The 18,637-nt window shown below is 46.2% G+C and overlaps 2 protein-coding genes across 2 annotated transcripts in view; both read right to left on the bottom strand.

Annotated features, from left to right (window-relative positions):
- ABRAXAS2 (abraxas 2, BRISC complex subunit) overlaps positions 1–18,637 on the bottom strand; it is a 943,775-nt gene that overhangs the window by 395,361 nt on the left and 529,777 nt on the right. The gene's annotated exons all lie outside the window — the stretch shown is intronic.
- LHPP (phospholysine phosphohistidine inorganic pyrophosphate phosphatase) overlaps positions 1–18,637 on the bottom strand; it is a 661,086-nt gene that overhangs the window by 176,496 nt on the left and 465,953 nt on the right. The window lies entirely within an intron of this gene.

Here is an 18,637-nt window from a genome sequence, read left to right as displayed (position 1 = left end):
GTTGAGGCTGCAGTTGGAGCCGTGATTGCGCCACTGCATTCCAGCCTGGGTGACAGAGTGAGACCTTGTCTTTAAAAGTTAAAAAAAGAAAAAAACCCATCCTAGTAGGTAGGAGGTGGTAACGCCTTGCGGTTTTGATTTGCATTTCCCTAATGACTAATAACACTGAGAATCTTTTCAAGTGCTTGCTGGCCATTTGTATGTCTTCTTTGGAGAAGTGTTCATCAAGTCCTTTGCTCATTCTTAAATTGAGTTGTTCATCTTGTTGAGTTTTAAGAGTTCTTCATTCAAAACATTTATATCCTCCCTCCATTTCTTTTGTATATTAAAATAAATATATGGGGCAGGCACAGTGACTCATGCCTGTAATCCTAGCACTTTGGGAGGCTGAGGCGGGCGGATCACTTGAGGTCAGGAATTCAAGACCAGCATGGCCAACCTGGTGAAACCCTGTCTCTACTAAAAATACAAAAATTAGCTGGGTGTAGTGGCGCCTATAATCCTGGCTACTCGGAAGGCTGAGGTGAGAGAATCGCTTGAACCAAAGAGGCAAAGGTTGCAGTGAGCCAAGAATTTGCCATTGCACTCCAGCCTGGGCAACAGAGCAAGACTCCATCTAAGAATAAATAAATAAATAAATACACAGCCACATTACTCCTCTTGGTTTGCTGTGTCAGGCACTGTGCTAGGCCCTGGGGGCGCAATGGTGAGCAAGAAAGCCTGATCCTTGCCCTCCATTCCTGCCATGTATCTAATCCAGTGGCCTTTCAGCTTAAAACAGTTGTTCTAAATTGATGCATAATAATTGTACAAATCTACATGGTGCTTGGGATTTTAAAACAAATTAAAATAAATATATGATCTAAAGATTCCCTCCTCTCTTCTTTTGCACATTTATTGGGCGCCAACTGTGTGCCAGGTGCTACCCTGGGCTCTGGGAGTACAACAGAAGACCCTGGCTTGGCATTGGCGAGGGAGCTCAGGTGGATGGAGGTCACAGACAGGTGATGGTTGGTACAATGCAGTGCAGAAAATTCCATGGCTTTCTCATCAGCTGTTTCCGTACAAAGAAACCTTGTTCTTTGCACTGATGTCATTTGGGATTCAGGCTGGAAAGAAAGAACTCTGTGCTACTAATTCCTCCTTTGCCATGCTTGTTCTATACAGATCTGGTGTGTATTTTAGAAAAGTTTTTCCAGGGGCCCAGCTTGGTGGCTCACGCCTGTGAGTCCAGCACTTTAGGAGGCCGAGACTGGGGGTTGGGGGGTGGGGCATCGCTTGAGGCCAGGAGTTTGAGACCAGTCTGGGCAACATGGTGAAACCCTATCTCTATAAAGAATAAAAAATGTGATTTTTTTAAAAAGAAAAGTCCTCCCAGACATTTATACCTCCCAGAGTGTAGCAAAACATTACTCACAAATAAGTCAATGATATTACCAAGGCAAGTTCAAAGTACCAGAGTTACTTGTTTTTTTGTTTTTTGTGTTTTTTAGTTGAACCATAACTGGCTCCTTTCACTTATAAAGCCATGAGCTTCCATCATGGTTTTCCACAATAAGCTGATTTATAACCACCTTAACTGTGTTTTGGCAGTCTCTATTTCTCTGTCTTCCAGGTGGCAAGATTCCATGTGCTTATGGAGAACAAACTCATGTAAAAGGATCCACAGCTGATTTCGAATTTCTCTCTTTTTTTTTTTTGAGACGAAGTCTCACTCTGTTGCCCAGGCTAGAGTGCAGTGGCACAATCTTGGCTCACTGCAACCTCTGCCTCCTGGGTTCAAGTGATTCTCCTGCCTCAGCCTCCGAAGTAGCTGCGATTACAGGCACACACCACCACACCCATCTAATTTTTGTATTTTTAATAGAAATGGGGTTTTACCATGTTGGTCAGGCTGGTCTTGAACTCCTGACCTCAGGTGATCTGCCCACCTCGGCCTCCCAAAGTGCTGGGATTACAGGTATCAGCCATTGCGTCTGGTCTTTTATTTATTTATTTATTTATTTATTTACTTATTGAGACAGGGTCTCGCTCTGTCACCCAGGCTGGAGTGCAGTGGCACAATCTCAGCTCACTGCAACCTCCACCTCCCAGGTTCAAGTGATTCTCTTACCTCAGTTTCCTGAGTAGCTGGGACTATGGCGCACAGCTCCATGTCCAGCTAATTTTTATATTTTTAGTAGAGATGGGTTTTTGCTATGTTGGCCATGCTGGTTTTGAACTTATGACCTCAGGTGATCCACCCACCTTGACCTTCCAAAGTGCTGGGATCACAGGCATGAGCCACCACACCTGGCCTCAAATTTCTCCTTCAACTCAAAAAGATGAAAATACTTGGCCGGGCGTGGTGGCTCACTTTTGTAATCCCAGCACTTTGGGAGGTCAAGGTGGGCGGATCACGAGGTCAGGAGGTCGAGACCAGCCTGGCCAAGATGGTGAAACCCCATTTCTACTAAAAATACAAAAATTAGCTGGGCACGGCGGTGGGTGCCTATAATCCCAGCTACTCAGGAGCCTGAGGCAGGAGAATCATTTGAACCCGGGAGGCGAAGGGGTTGCAGTGAACCAAGATCATGCCACTGCACTTCAGCCTGGGCAACATGAGCGAGACTCCATCTCAAAAAAAAAAAAAAAAAGAAAAAGAAAAAGAAAAGAAAAGAAAATGCTATGTTTGAATAACTCCCTGGCAGGACAGATATGGGATGCTTTGCCTTATCCTTGTCTTTAGAAACTGAAATATTTAGCAACCACACCTGCAGAAGCATGCTGGCTCTTGATGCGGGTACTTATTTTCAAGGCTGTAAACAGCCACATAACCCCTCTTGGCACTGTGCTAGGCCCTGGGGGTGCAATGGTGAGCAAGAAAGCCTGGTCCCTGCCCTTCATTCCTGCCACGTATCTAATCCAGTGGCCTTTCAGCTTAAAATAATTGTTCTAAATTGATGCATAATAATTGTACAAATCTACATGGTACATGAGATGTTCTGATATATGCACACGACATGTAATGATCAAATCAGGGTATCTAGGCGATCCAGCACCTCAAACATCTATTATTTCTTTGTACTGGAAACATTTCACATCTTTTCTTCTAGCTATTTTGCACTATACAACAGATTGTTGTCAACTATAGTCACCCTACTGTGCTATCAAATACTAGAACTTATTTCTTCTAACTATATTTATGTGGTGTCTTTTTGTGTGTTTTTGTTTTTGTTTTTTGTTTAAGACAGGGTCTCCCTCTGTTACCCAGGCTAGAATGCAGTGGCATCATCACAATCACAGCTCACTGCAGCCTCGACCTCCCAGGCTCAAGAGATCCTCCCACCCTAGCCTCCTGAGTAGCTGGGACTACAGGCACACACCACTATGCCCAGCTGATTTTTTGTAGTTTTGTTTTTTTAGAGACAGGGTTTCACCATGTTGCCCAGGCTGGTCTTGAACTCCTGGGTTGAAGCCATCCTCTCACCTTGGCTTTCCAAATTGCTGGAATTACAGGAGTGAGCCACTGTGCCCAGCTCCTAACTGTATTTTTGTACCCATTCACCAAACCTCTCCTCACCCCTCCCCACCCTTCCCAGCATCTGGTAACTACCACTTGACTGTCTACCTCCGTGAGATCAGCTTTTAAACTCCTACATATGAGTGAAAATAGGCGATATTTGTCTTTCCGTGTCTGGCTTATTTCATTTAACATAATGACCTCCAATTCCAACCATGTTGCTACAGAGGACAGAATTTCATTTCTTTTTAGGCTGAAGAGAATCCTATTATGTATATATGTACCACATTTTCCTCATCTGTTCTTCCATTGAGGGGCACTTAGGTTGAGTCCATATCAGCCTTTTTTTTTTTTTTTTTTTTTTTTTTTTTTTTTTGGCGAAGTCTCACTCTGTCGCCCAGGCTAGAGTGGCACAGTCTTGGCTCACTGCAACCTCCACCCCCTGGGTTCAAGTGGTTCTTCTGCCTCAGCCTCCCAAGTAGCTGGGACTGCAGGCGTGCACCACCACACCCAGCTGATTTTTGTATTTTTAGTAGAGACGGCATTTCACCATGTTGGCCAGGCTGGTCTCGGAACTCCTGACCTCGGGTGATCCACCCACCTGGCCATCCCAAAGTGCTGGGATTATAAGTGTGAGCCACCGTACCTGGCCCATATCAGCTTTTTTGATCACATACCATTCAGAATAAGAAAATAGTGACCCTGCATCATCCCCAATATATGTATTTATCTGAACTATGTGTATGTTTACATATGCTTCAGTGCTAATAGATTATCTACATTGCAAAGTGAAATGTACATTTAAAAGAATAAGATTGGCCGGGTGCGGTGGCTGACACCTGTAATGCCTGCACTTTGGGAGGCCAAGACGGGTGGATCATTTGAGGTCAGGTGTTTGAGACCAGCCTGGCCAACATGGTGAAACCCCATCTCTACTGAAACTACAAAAATTAGCCGGGCATGGTGGTGCATACCTGTAATCCCAGCTACTCGGGAGGCTGAGGCAGGAGAATCTCTTGAACCCAGGAGGCAGAGGTTGCAGTGACCAGAGATTGCGCCACTGCACTCCAGCCTGGGTGACAGAGCCAGACTTCATCTCAAAAAACTAATAATCAGAATTTAAAAAGGGAAAAGATTATAAAACGTAAATAGATTTTCTAACCTTTTCTTTCTGCTCATTCATATTTTATCTCATCCCCGCTCTCCATTTTTTGGAGATTGGATCCCAGCAGACAGACGACTCCTGATGCTTTTCTTTTCTTTTTCTTTTTTTTTTTTTTTTTGTTGAGACAGAGTCTCGCTTTGTCGCCCAGACTGGAGTGCAGTGGCCGGATCTCAGCTCACTGCAAGCTCCGCCTCCCGGGTTCCCGCCATTCTCCTGCCTCAGCCTCCCGAGTAGCTGGGACTACAGGCGCCCGCCACCTCGCCGGCTAGGTTTTTGTATTTTTTAGTAGAGACGGGGTTTCACCGTGTTCGCCAGGATGGTCTCGATCTCCTGACCTCGTGATCCGCCCGTCTCGGCCTCCCAAAGTGCTGGGATTACAGGCTTGAGCCACCGCGCCCGGCCCCGATGCTTTGCTTTTCTGCCTGAGGATTCTGGAACTTTTGCAGGTGAGATGTCACCGTGTCCTTTAGCACCTATGACATTTTGTACTGTGCCATTGCCATTTGTTTCATCTGGGAGAGGTGCGCTTTCCCTCCCTCACTCCTCCTCTCTCTAACAATTCATCCACGTTTGATGAATCTTGTATCTCTCACACCGCAATATCTTGATGTTCAAAACATTGCTGTTAAATGATTGAAACAGGTTTTCTCTTTTTCCTTGGCTTAATTATATTTTAGTTTTTGATGTTTAGGCATAGTTGTATTCTTCCACAACTTTTCTGGAGGTGTGAATAACAAGCCTTTCTGGATGTGAAATGATTTGAAAGGAAAATCTCACGTTAACAAAAAAGCTTTGCTGGATGTGGTGGTGCACGCCTGTAGTTCCAGCTACTTGGGAGACTGAGGTGGGAGGATTGCGTGAGCCTAAGAGTTTGAGTCCATTCTGGGCAACATAAAATTTTAAACTAACAATAATAATAAAGAAGTTGTTTGTAGCTTTGGAAACATTCATTTTTATTTGTTATTTTATTTTATTTTATTTTTTGAGAAGGAGTCTCCAGGCTGGAGTGCAGTGATGCGATCTCGGCTCACTGCAGCCTCTGCCCCGCAGGTTCGTATGGTTCATGTGCCTCAGCTTCCCAAGTAGCTGGGATTAGAGGCGCCCGCCACCACGCCCGGCTAATTGTTGTACTTTTAGTAGAGATGGAGTTTCACCTTCTTGGCAGGGCTGGTCTCGAACACTTGACCTCAAGTGATCTGCCCGCCTCAGCCTCCAAAAGTGCTGGGATTACAAGCGTGAGATACTACACCTGGTGTGATTTTTATTTGTAATTTCGAACATGTCTTGCATAGCCATGAGGAGTATTTTTTGAATGGGCTCGGTGGCTCATGCCTATAATCTCTGCACTTTGGGGAGGCCAAAGTGGAAGTACTGCTTGGCCCAGGAGTTGTAGATCAGCCTCGGTAACATAGGGCGAGGCCATCTCAACAACAACAGCAACAACAACAAAAATTAGCTGGGCGTGATGACACATGCCTGAAGTCCCAGCTACTCTAAAGTGGAAGGCTAAAGTGGGAGGATCACTTGAGCCTGGGAAATTGAGGCTGCAATGAGCCATGATTGTGTCGCTGTACTCATCCTGGGCAACAGATCAAGACCGTATTTTTTTAAAAAAAAGTAATTTTTTCTTTCGTATCTGTGGTCACAGATTGTTAAAATCAATCCTTAGAAAAATGGTAATGCACTTTGGTATTGCAACAAGGTAAAGTTGCTCTAAATTCTTTGACTACTGTCAATTTCCGCAGTATTTCCTTGAGAGACTGGCATCAGCCCATGGACCGCACATTGGGCAGCACGCTTCCTGTCATCCAAGCCCTGGGTTTAGAGTCTTAACCTTATTGTTGGACACGTAGGCAAATCCTTTGACCCAGCAATCCCACTTGTAGGGCTTCATCATGCAAACATACCTGCATGAAATGTCAGAGACAAAGTGTCCTTTGTGGCACTGTTCATCATAGCAAAAGACTGGAAATAATCCAAGTGTTCGGCAACATAGGGCTATTCATGTAGCTGTAAAAAAGAATGAAGGAGAGCTCTCCATACTGACACAGAGAGAAGTCCATGGTATTAAAAGGTAAAGTCCCAGGCCAGGTGCAGTGGCTTATGCCCGTAAGCCTAGCATTTTGGGAGGCCAAGGTGGGTGGATTGCTTGAGCTCAGGAGATGGAGGTTGCAGTGAGCCCAGATGACGACACTGCACTCCAGCCTGGGCAATAGAATAAAAGAAAAAAAAGGATGGCCGGGTGTGGTGGCTCACACCTGTAATCCCAGCACTTTGGGAGGCCAAGGCACGTGGATCACGAGGTCAAGAGATCGAGACCATCCTGGCCAACATGGTGAAACCCCATCTCTACTAGAAATACAAAAATTAGCTGGGCGTGATGGTGCGTGCCTGTAGTCCCAGCTATTCAGGAGGCTGAGGCAGGAGAATTGCTTGAACCTGGGAGGCGGAGGTTGAAGTGAGCCGAGATCGTGCCATTGCTCTCCAGCCTGACGACAGAGAGAGACTCCATCTAAAAGAGAAAGCAAAAAAGAACACACTCATTTTTTTTTTTAAGGTAAAGTACGAAAAGCACATATGTGTTACAGGGAAGAAAATAATGACATGTATTTGTATTTGCTTCCATTTGCATGATGAACCATTGAAAGGATAAACAAAGAAACGGTATAAAGCATTGCCCACTATGGGCTGAGTGGGGTTGAAGCAGGAAAGAGAATTCTCAGAGTGTACTTTTTAATTTGCCTTGATTTGTGAAGAAAGGAAATGAGTTAACTGTTTATAAAACAGAAAGGCCAGGCGCGGTGGCTCACACCTGTAATCCCAGCTCTTTGGGAGGCCAAGGCGGGAAGATCACCTGAGGTCGGGAGTTCGAGACCAGCCTGATCAACATGGAGAAACCCCGTCTCTACTAAAAATAGAAAATTAGCTGGGCGTGGTGGCGCACGCCTGTAATCCCAGCTACTCGGGAGGCTGAGGCAGGAGAATCACTTGAATCTGGGAGGCTGAGGGTGTGGTGAGCCAAGATTGTGCTATTGCACTCCAGCCTGGGAAACAAGAGCAAAACTCCGTCTCAAAAACAAAAACAAAAACAAAAGCAAACAAACAAAAAGGAAACAGAAAGAATGAGTTGCCTGGGGGAGAAAATGTTAAAGAGGAAAGTAGTTCTATAGAGTGATGAAAAAAAAGAAAAAGAAAAGAGCTAGATGCTTTAATTTACATGCCTTGAAGGTTTCCAAAGTTCCTTCTAGCATCAATCTTTGGAAGTTTAGAAGAGAATTTAAACTGTCTTTTGACAATCTGCCAGTGGGGCATTGGGCTACCTCCCTGGATTTATCTCAAGCTTCCTCTAGAAAATTACGAAGTAGGAAGTGTTAATATGGCTTGTTTATTGTGCAGAGGAAGACCAACTCAGAGTGAAATTCAAAACCTGTAATCCAGCCTCACTGGGCTTCCCAGACTCCAGGGAGTGGCAGAGATAACTCTAGGGTGGCCAGGGATTGTGCCAGAGTGGGAACAGTTTTCTTTCTTTTCTTTTTTTTTTTTCCATCACAAATAGCACTTTTTATTTGCCACTATTTGAAGTCTGAACTTTAAACAGATTCTTGGACAGGTGGTTCATATCCATTAGCTTGTTCAACTTTAGCACCTGTCTCATCCCCAGTGGCTTTTCCAGAGCTACTGCCTTCACCATGAAGCTCCATGAATTTTCCCAATTCAAACTTTGGCTTCATACTTGGGAACAGTTTTCTGAGCTGTCTGAAGGACATCTTATTCAACAGAGTAAAATTAAAGAGTGGATTTTTCTGAATACAATTACTCAAGTAGATCCCAGATCCTAGTGATAAAAATATCATTGCCTTTTTTTTTTTTTTTTTTTTTTTTTTTGACAAGGTCTCGCTCTGTTACCTGGGCTAGGCTGGAGTGCAGCTCATTGCAGCCTCAACTTCCTGGGCTCAGGTGATCTTCCTACCTCAACCTCCAGACTACCTGCGATAACAGGCACGCACCACCATGCTCAGCTAATTTTTGTATTTTTTTATAGAGACAGGATTTAGCCATTTTGCCCAGGCTGGTCTCGAATCCCTGGACTCAAGCGATCCACCCACATTGGCCTCCCAGAGTGTTGGGATTACAAGTGTGAGCCATCGCATCCGACATCATTGCCTTTTAAATGGACACTTTACAAAAGCTTTCTAAGTATGTGTACTTGATTTCTTTAGATTTCAATAAGAATCTCTGTAGAAGAGGGAAGATTCAAAGCTAGAGGACTTGGAGAAGGGCCTTTACTTATCATTCTAAATAAAGATAATTACACCACCATGTAAGCCACCGGGTGGCTTAGAAGTAGCTGGAGAAGTCTCACATGTGTCAGGGATCCTCAGAACAACCCCTTTTACAGGATGGGATAAGTAAGGCTTGGGGTCTCAGGTTACCTAAGTAATTATCAATAGAGTCAGGATTTCACTTCTGGATTGCCTCACTCAATCCAAAGCCTGCTCTCTCAGGCACTCTGTAGTATGAATGCTGGGTGCTGTGGGGTCTGGATAACATGTTTCTTAGAGCATTCGCCACAGTCAAGACTGACGCCAGCATGTGCCTCAGAGGGCCAGAGCTGAAATGTATTTATTTATTTTTTGTTTTGTTTTGTTTTTTTTGTTTGTTTGTTTTTTGAGACGGAGTCTCGCTCTGTCGCCCAGGCTGGAGTGCAGTGGCGCGATCTCGGCTCACTGCAAGCTCCGCCTCCTGGGTTTACGCCATTCTCCTGCCTCAGCCTCCTGAGTAGCTGGGACTACAGGCGCCCGCCACCGCGCCCGGCTAATTTTTTGTATTTTTAGTAGAGACGGGTTTTCACCGTGGTCTCGATCTCCTGACCTTGTGATCCGCCCGCCTCGGCCTCCTAAAGTGCTGGGATTACAGGCGTGAGCCACCGCGCCCGGCCTGAAATGTATTTAATTGCTTTGATTTTCCTTGGAATCAAAGGGCTGTGCACTGCCCTTTGCAAGTTAGGAGGCCTGCAGAAACAGTTCAAAATTGAATTAAAAATGGGGAGAGGCAGGCATGGTGGTTCACACTTGTAATCTCAGCACTTTGAGAGGCTGAGTGGGAGGATCACTTGAGCTCAGGAGTTCAAAACCAGCCTGGGCAACATAGTGAGACCCCCTCCATGTCTACAAAAAAAAAAAAAAAAAAGTAGCTTGGCATGGTGGCACACACCTGTGGTCCCAGCTGCTTGGGAGGCTGAGGCAGGAGGATTGTTTGAGCCCAGAAGTTCGAGCCTATAGAGAGCTGTGATTGTGCCACTGTACTCCAGCCTAGGTGACATAGCGAGACCCTGTCTCAAAAAAAAAAAAAAAGGTAATTTGTATGATCAAAGGACTAAGTCAAACTTTAGGTGGTGGAGAAGAATGTAACTTAAGGATCTCCAAGAATCTTTTTTTTTTTTTTTTTTTTTTTTTTGAGTAAAAGTCTTACTGGGGCACCCAGGCTGGAGTGCAGTGATAAGATCTCGGCTCATTTCAACCTCCACCTCCACCTCCTGGGTTCAAGTGATTCTCCTGCCTCAGCCTCCCGAGTAACTGGAATTTCAGGCACACACCACTGCGCCCAACTGATCTTTTGTATTTTTAGGGGTTTCACCATGTTGGACAGGCTGGTCTGGAACTCCTGACCTCTAGTGAGCTGCCCACCCTGGCCTTCCAAAGTGCTAGGTGGGTGAGCCACCGCACCTGGCCTGTAACTAAAATCTTTTGGGGGAGAATTCAGGTTAAAGGAAAGGATCCTGGCTGGGTACAGTGGCTCACACCTGTAATCCCAGCACTTTGGGAGGCCAAGGTGGGCAGATCACAAGGTCAGGAATTCGAGACCAGCCTGGCCAATATTGTGAAACCCCATGTCTACTAAAAAATACAAAAATTAGCCAGGCATGGTGGCGCCCCTCTGTAGTCCTAGCTACTCGGGAGGCTGAGGTAGGAGAATTGTGGGAACCCAGGAGGTAGAGGTTGCAGTGAGCCGAGATCGTGCCACTGCACTCCAGCCTGGCAACAGAGTGTGATTCCGTCCCCAACTCCAAAAAAAGAAAAGAAAGAAAGGATTCTATATGACTTTTTTTTTTTTTTGGAGATAGGGTCTCACTCTGTCGCCCAGACTGGAGTGCAGTGGCGCCATCTCGGCCCACTGCAACCTCTGCCTCCCAGGTTCAAGCGATTCTCCTGCCTCAGCCTCCCGAGTAGCTGGGATTACAGGTGCACACCACTACCACCCAGCTAATTTTGTATTTTTAGTAGAGACAAGGTTCCACCATGTTGGCAAGGCTGGTCTTGAACTCCCGACCTCAAATTATCCACCCACCTCGGTCTCCCAAAGTGCTGGGATTACAGGCGTGAGCCACTGTGCCCAGCTTCCTATACCACTATTAAGGATGTGACAGCCACAAAGGCAGAGCGTTTTGATGACCCAAATACCAGGACTGGCATTGCTTTTGGCGAACTCCATTATCCAAAACGGTGAAACTCTCTGCAAAGTTCTGTGCAAAAAATATTAAATGTTTTCAGCAAAGATGAAATGATTTACAATACTCATTGTATTAATGAATTTATTTCATAGCATTTAGCTTTGAAATTCAAAGAATTTTAAAGCTACATTTACTTAGGTCAAGAAGGTCAGGAATAAATTGTGGAAATTTTTTCTTTTCTGGTTTGTTTTTATTATAGTCCAACTTCAAAGAGTCAGAATTAAAGTCTTCAAAAGAAAAGTAATCAAAGTTATCTAAGTTTGCCATCATGGAATCAATAAAAAAAATTATTGCAAAACACACTGATCTTCTTGGTACCTAAATACATAAGGATATAAAGTAAATGTTTAACTAGTAATCGAGGTTTATCTTGTTTTTTAAATTAGCTAGCAATGTAGTATTCTTTAAAGAAATACTGCTGCTCATTCCTTACATTTTTATTAAACATTTTTATTTCAACCTTTTTTTGTTCTTAGTCAAAATTCTTACTTCTGATTAAATGTCTCAAATATGGAACACATGATTGGTAGAACACACAGTTTCTTGGCTGCCCCCGTGACCCATTTCGTAACACTGATGGGGGCCCTTTACCTTGGAATCTTGGATTGGATTTCTCTGCCTTTAAAAGAGTTAGATTAGGTTTTTTTTTTTTTTTTTTCTTTTTGCGACAGAGTCTAGCTCTGTCACCCAGGTTGAAGTGCAATGGTGGGATCTTGGCTCATGGCAACCTCTGCCTCCCGGATTCAAGCGATTCTCCTGCCTCGGACTCCCCAGTAGCTGGATTACAGGCATTTGCCATCATGCCCAGCTAATTTTTTTTTTTTTTTTGTATTTTTGTAGAGATGAGGTTTCACTATGTTGGTTAGGCTGGTCTTGAACTCCTGACCTCAGGTGATCCGCCCACCTTAGCCTCCCAAAGTGCTGGGATTACACGCATTAGCCACCAAGCCTGGCCTAGATTAGGTTTTAAAGTGTCTGTCTCTAAAATCTATTCTGTATTTGCATCTCTAATGCTTATATTCATAAGAAAGAAAACATATTATTTTTTTTTTCTTTTTTTTTTTTTTTTTTTGAGATGAAGTCTTGCTCTTGTCCCCCAGGCTGGAGTGCAATGGTGTGATCTCGGCTCACTGCAACCTCCGCCTCCCAGGTTCAAGCGATTCTCCTGCCTCAGCCTCCCGAGTAGCTGGGATTACAGGTGCCTGCCACCACGCCCAGCTAATTTTTGTATTTTTAGTAGAGATGGGGTTTCCTCGTGTTGGCCAGGCTGGTCTGGAACTGCTGACCTCAGGGGATCTGCCCGCCTCGGCCTCCCAAAGTGCTGGAATTACAGGCGTGGGCCACTGCACCCCGCCAACATATTATTTTTCAATATTGAGACTTAGCTGACTTTCACAGCTCTGTGAGCATAATGGCTTTTTACATGTTTGCTTTTGGGCTAATTTGAATAGCCCTGACCCCGCCGCTTGGTGAATTGAATGGGCCTGGTCCTCCTCTATCCCTCTGCTGGTATTTTCTGTTCCCCCCACTCCCCTGTACCTAGTCTTTCAGGCACCCAATGTCCTCTGGCCTCAGCCCCCGCATCTCTCAAGATCCTCACAGAGGCTCCCCTCCAGATCTCATGCCACATCCAGAGAACTGTACATCTCCTCTCCGGACAACTGTAAACGTGCCAGGCCCGGGCAACATTCCTTCAGCGGGACAGTTAGCAAAGTGTAAATGGGCAATAATACTTTGGAGTATCCTCCTGCCTTCAACTCAAGCTTCTGGGGCTTTAATTTGAATAGCTGTCACTATTCTAGGGTTTAGAAGAGGCTTTTGGAATCTCAGAACCACTCCCATAATGACTACGTGCTCTGCCTCTAATTCCTGTCCACAGGAGTAGTGACAAACGAGTGAGAATAGTAATTTCTACTAGAGCCATGTAGAGATGGGCGCTGGGAGGCTGTGAAAATCCTGCAAGACAAGCTCTACCTTTAAGAACTTAAATCTGGTTGGGAAGATAAGACACTGTCAACCTTAAATAAGGAGACTCAGAAAATACGGTGAAGTATTGAGTTTATTCAAGCCCAAAGTTAAGGATGGCCACCTGGGAGCATCCATTCAAATTGCCCTGACCATACACTGTGATTGACATCAGTTACGAGTGGGTTTTTTTGTTTTCGTTTTTGTTTTTTGAGACAGAATCTTGCTGTGTCGCCCAGGCTGGAGTGCAGTGGTGTGATCTCAGCTCACTGCAACCTCTGCCTCCTGGGTTCAAGAGATTCTCCTGCCTAAGCCTCCAGTGTAGCTGGGATTACAGGCGCGTGCCACCACGCCCGGCTAATTTTTGTATTTTCAGTACAGATGGGGTTTGGCCAGGCTGGTTTCGAACACCTGACCTCAAGTGATGGCCTGCCTTGGCCTCCCAAAGTGCTGGGATTACAGGCGTGAGCCACTGTGCCCAGCCCCAAGTGGGTTTTCTTTTTTTTTTTTTTTTTTTGAGACGGAGTCTCGCTCTGTCACCCAGACTGGAGTGCAGTGGCGCGATCTCGGCTCACTGCAAGCTCCGCCTCCCGGGTTCACGCCATTCTCCTGCCTCAGCCTCCGGAGTAGCTGGGACTACAGGCGCCCGCCACCACGCCCGGCTAATTTCTTTTTGTATTTTTAGTAGAGACGGGGTTTCACCGTGTTAGCCAGGATGGTCTCGATCTCCTGACCTCGTGATCCGCCCGCCTCGGCCTCCCAAAGTGCTGGGATTACAGGCTTGAGCCACCGCGCCCGGCCCCAAGTGGGTTTTCAAGGAAAAAAGAAAAGGCAATTCCTAAATTGTTTACCAAGAATTAACATTAAAATAACAAGCCACTGATTGTCTATACATTGTTTTTTGTAACGTAAATTCCAGAAACATGAAGATCATGAGTACCTTAGGTAGTCAGGAACAAAAATGCCTTTAAACATCTACGCCCCGGGGCATGAGTTGTGGGGGTTGTAACTGATGTCGGGTATTGGTGTTTCTCTGGCCTGATTTCGCAAACCTTGCATATCTGCTATGAGTTTTTGTTTCTTTTCTTTTCTTTTTTCTTTTCTTTTGAGACAGAGTTTCACTCTTGTTGCCCAGGCTGGAGTGCAATAGTGTGATCTTGGCTCTCTGCAACCTCTGCCTCCCGGGTTCAAGCGACTCTCCTGCCTCAGCCTCCTGAGTAGCTGGGATTACAGCTCCACCATGCTCCACCATGCCTGGCTAATTTTGTATTTTTAGTAGAGACAGGGTTTCTCCATGTTGGTCAGGCTGGTCTCGAACTCCTGACCTCAGGTAATCCGCCCACCTCAGCCTCTCAAAGTATTGGGATTATAGTCATGAGCCACTGGGCCCGGCTGAGTGAGTTTTCTTTTCTCAACATTGATAGACAGAGCTAGAGATCTAGAGAGATACTGTAGGTTCAAAAATGACTGCAGGCCAGGCATGGTGGCTCACACCTGTAATCCTAGCACGTTGGGGGGCCGAGGCCGGAGGATCGCTTGAGCCCAGGAGTTTGAGACCAGCCTGAGCAAGATGTCCAGACCGTGTCTCTATGTATATTTTTAAATTAAAAAAAAAAAAAAAAAAAAAGACTGCAGGCCAGCCTGATGTGGACAGGAAGTGCTCAGGAAGAGGAGGAGGCCCCTGCAGTCTCAGGCATCAGGGAGGGTCTCACCTGGGGGAAGGGAAGGGGTTGCAGCCAGAGTTCTTAGGTGGAGCTTAGCTCAGGGGAGAGAAAAATTAATACTCCCGTCAGCCACAGCCTCATATGAGGACCCATAGATGAAGAGCAACATTTCTAAGTCTCTGTCTATCGTTCTCAGTTCAGAACTTTTACCATCGATCCCCCTCCCACTGTCCTCCATGCTTTGCTTAACCTGCTCCTTCTGGATCCCTGCCCTTCTGGACTTAAAGGAGGTTTACTCTCCACCAGACCTAAATACCTGCCCTGACTTGGTGCACTGGGAGCAGGAAGGATGCGTTACACATGCCGCCCAGACTTCTGCTGCGACGACATCTTTTTAGGTTGAATACAATCTGGGAAACAAAATTTCTCCTGCTGAGTAAAAATCACCAAACACTTATTTTCTCTGTGTCATTAACAGTTTTCCTCCTTGGCTGTCAGCTTGGATTTTCCTTTTTAATCATTTGAAGCCCAGGTATATGCAGGCTATACTAATAAGAAGTCAGGACAAGTGGGACGATGAAGGAAGCAATGCAAAGCAAGAGACCTGCATAGCCCATGCGTTGTTTTTCTAGCCACTAAAAAATAGAGGCTTGTCTGTATAAGAAAATCAATGCTGCTTTCCTTTTTAAAAATACAGTTGCAGCTTTTTTAGATTCCCAACGTTGCAAGGTTTTTGTTCACGCCTGTTAAAGGAACGTTTCTGGAACTTCTCCCTCCTTACTGAAGAAACTAATATGGGTCGGGCAAGGTGGCTCATGCCTGTAATCCCAGCACTTTGAGAGGCAGAGATAGGCAGATTGCTTGAGTCCAGGAGTTCAAGACCAGCCTGGACAACGGTGAAACCCCCCGTCTCTACCAAAAAGATACAAAAATTAGCTGGGCGTAGCGGCATGCGCTTGAAGTCCCAGTTACTCAGGAGGCTGAGGTGGGAGGATCCAGGAGGCAGAGGTTGCAGTGAGCCATGACCATGCCACTGCACTCCAGCCTGGGCGCCAGAGCAAGACTCTGTCTCAAAAAACAAACAAGCAAACAAACAAAAGGACTCACATGGTGTTGCCTGATGATGTGAAACCTCTCGCAAGGTCAGGCACCTGAGGCACTCAAGGGACATTTGTCGAATGAACTGATGAAATGAATTTAGGTCTTGGATGTCTGTTATGAGAGCCACGGAGTTTCGCTCTCGTTGCCTAGGCTGGAGTGCAATGGCGCGATCTCGGCTCACTGCAACCTCCGCCTCCCGGGTTCAAGCAGTTCTCCTGCCTCAGCCTCCCGAGTAGCTGGGATTACAGGCATGCACCACTGTGCCCGGCCTGAGGGCCACTCTTTATATCCTCAGGTTTTCTGGCCCCCATATAGTTAATTACTTGAATTATTAATAGTTTTATTATTTTTTTATTTTTTTATTTTTATTTTTTTGAGACGGAGTCTCGCTCTGTAGCCCAGGCTGGAGTGCAGTGGCCGGATCTCAGCTCACTGCAAGCTCCGCCTCCCGGGTTCACGCCATTCTCCGGCCTCAGCCTCCCCAGTAGCTGGGACTACAGGCGCCCGCCACCTCGCCCGGCTAGTTTTTTGTATTTCTTAGTAGAGACGGGGTTTCACCGTGTTAGCCAGGATGGTCTCGATCTCCTGACCTCGTGATCCACCCGTCTCGGCCTCCCAAAGTGCTGGGATTACAGGCTTGAGCCACCGCGCCCGGCCCTATTAATAGTTTTAGAGACTCAAAAATCTTTGTAATGTACACTTTAACTTTATGTTTCTAGATTGTACAAATAAAATACATACAAATAAAGCAGCTCTGTTTCTTGGTTGAAAAGAAGCAGCTTTCAAGTTCAGATCTCCCTGTCAAGGCCACATTATGCTGAAAAACAACTCTAGTACTGAAACCATAAAATGTTATCATGCTCTCTGCACCTATTGCATTTTTCTGATAAGAGGAAAGAGATAAAACCCAGACATTTCCAGCAATTTCTTGCACATGAAACTCCTTAAAGAGCACCTTATCTGTGAGCCCAAAGACATTGTAACGTACTTTGTGTTACCCCTGGATCCTGGGTGTCATGTGCTTCTCCTGAACTCACCTGCTCCTCCTCGACAAGGCATAACTGGGGAGTCTTGGGCTTTATAAGAGTTCCAAGAGCTGGGCATGGCCCCACATACCTGCCCAGGTTTATAAAGCACGACCCTGGAGAAACCATTCCTTTCTGACCCCTTAGGTGGAATAACCTAACTTCCAAGAAGTGAATCACATTGTATTGGGTGCTGTGGAGGAACATCAGAGAAATAACAGGCAACGTTCTGCTCTCAGTGAGTTCCAGAGAGCCCATGGCCACAACAGTCTGAGAGAATGACCTTTGTCTAGGGCAGATGGAGCCCAGGAGGACTGAATCCCTTTTGGTGTCTTGTTCTGTACATCTGCAGATGTTGGCTCTGCTGTTCACAGCTCTGCACCCGTATCACTTTCTTTTTTTTTTTTTTTTTTTTTTTTTTGAGACGGAGTCTCGCTGTGTCTCCCAGGCTGGAGTGCAGTGGCGTGATCTCGGCTCACTGCAAGCTCCGCCTCCCGGGTTCATGCCATTCTCCCGCCTCAGCCTCCCGAGTAGCTGAGACTACAGGTGCCCGCCACCACGCCCGGCTAGTTTTTTGTATTTTTAGTAGAGACGGGGTTTCACCGTGTTAGCCAGGATAGTCTCGATCTCCTGACCTCGTGATCCACCCGCCTCGGCCTCCCAAAGTGCTGGGATTACAGGCTTGAGCCACCGCGCCCGGCCTCACCCGTATCACTTTCTTACCCCTACCATTTAGCATGGACTTTACTTTCTGCTTAGCAACGACTTATCTTAGCCAGTTATGTGTGTTGAATGTCTTCCAACTGCTTCCCTACCCTGTCTCCACCCTTTTCCACCCTGCTGTGTGTCCTAGGAGGCTGACCTGTCTTAAAGGGCTCCCCTGGCCTCTGGCCTCCTAATGGCTTCAGCCCATGGGGAAGCCTGACAGGAGATGCTCATTATCCAGCTCCTTCCCATGCAGTTGCTGATGACTTTGGTGACCAGATAGCCTTTCCCACACTCCTCTCTTTGGGTTCTGGAATTCTGGAAACCCCTCTTGGAGGCCGTTAGGCCTAGGGTGGATAATGGCCCTCCCTGGTGCATGAGATCCTGGTTATTTCTCCATCCCTTGTGGTTTACTTGCCTACACTGATTGATGGATTGGTTGATTAAGATGGTCTTGCTTTGTTGCCCAGGCTGGAGTGCAGTGGTGCAATCATAGGTTATGCAGCCTCAACCTCCTGGGCTCAAGTGATCCTCCCACCTCAGCCTTTGGATTAGCTGGGAACATAGGTGTGCCACCACACCAGATTAATTTTTAATTTTTTTGTGGAGACAGGGTCTCACTGTGTTGCCCAGGCTGGTCTGGAACTCCTGGGATCAAGCAATCCTCCTGCCTCGATCTCCCAAAGTGCTGGGATTACAGGCGTGAGCCACGGGCCCCCACCACCACGTTTTAGGAAATGTTCACATTGGAGTGTGTTCTCTGTTTCCATCTGGGCCCCTGACTGGTCACTGTGGTCTAATGGAATGTGGTGCCAGCAGCTGCCAGCGCCTGCCCTCTGAGAGGGGTGCCGAGGGGCACACAGGAACAGACTGCCCCTACTGTTGGATGACTGGGTTAAGTCGCTTCCCCTCTCTGGGTCTCTGTTTTCCAATATTTAACATAAATGTTGTGGGCTAAGTGAAATCCAAGTCCCTTCCAATTCTAACATGAGATTGTCC

This window comes from Macaca thibetana, chromosome 9 (genome assembly GCF_024542745.1).
Source record: "Macaca thibetana thibetana isolate TM-01 chromosome 9, ASM2454274v1, whole genome shotgun sequence".
Taxonomy (NCBI): Eukaryota; Metazoa; Chordata; class Mammalia; order Primates; family Cercopithecidae; genus Macaca; species Macaca thibetana.
The sequence above is the reverse complement of the archived record's forward strand: the minus strand, read 5'-3'. Positions and strand labels throughout refer to the sequence as shown.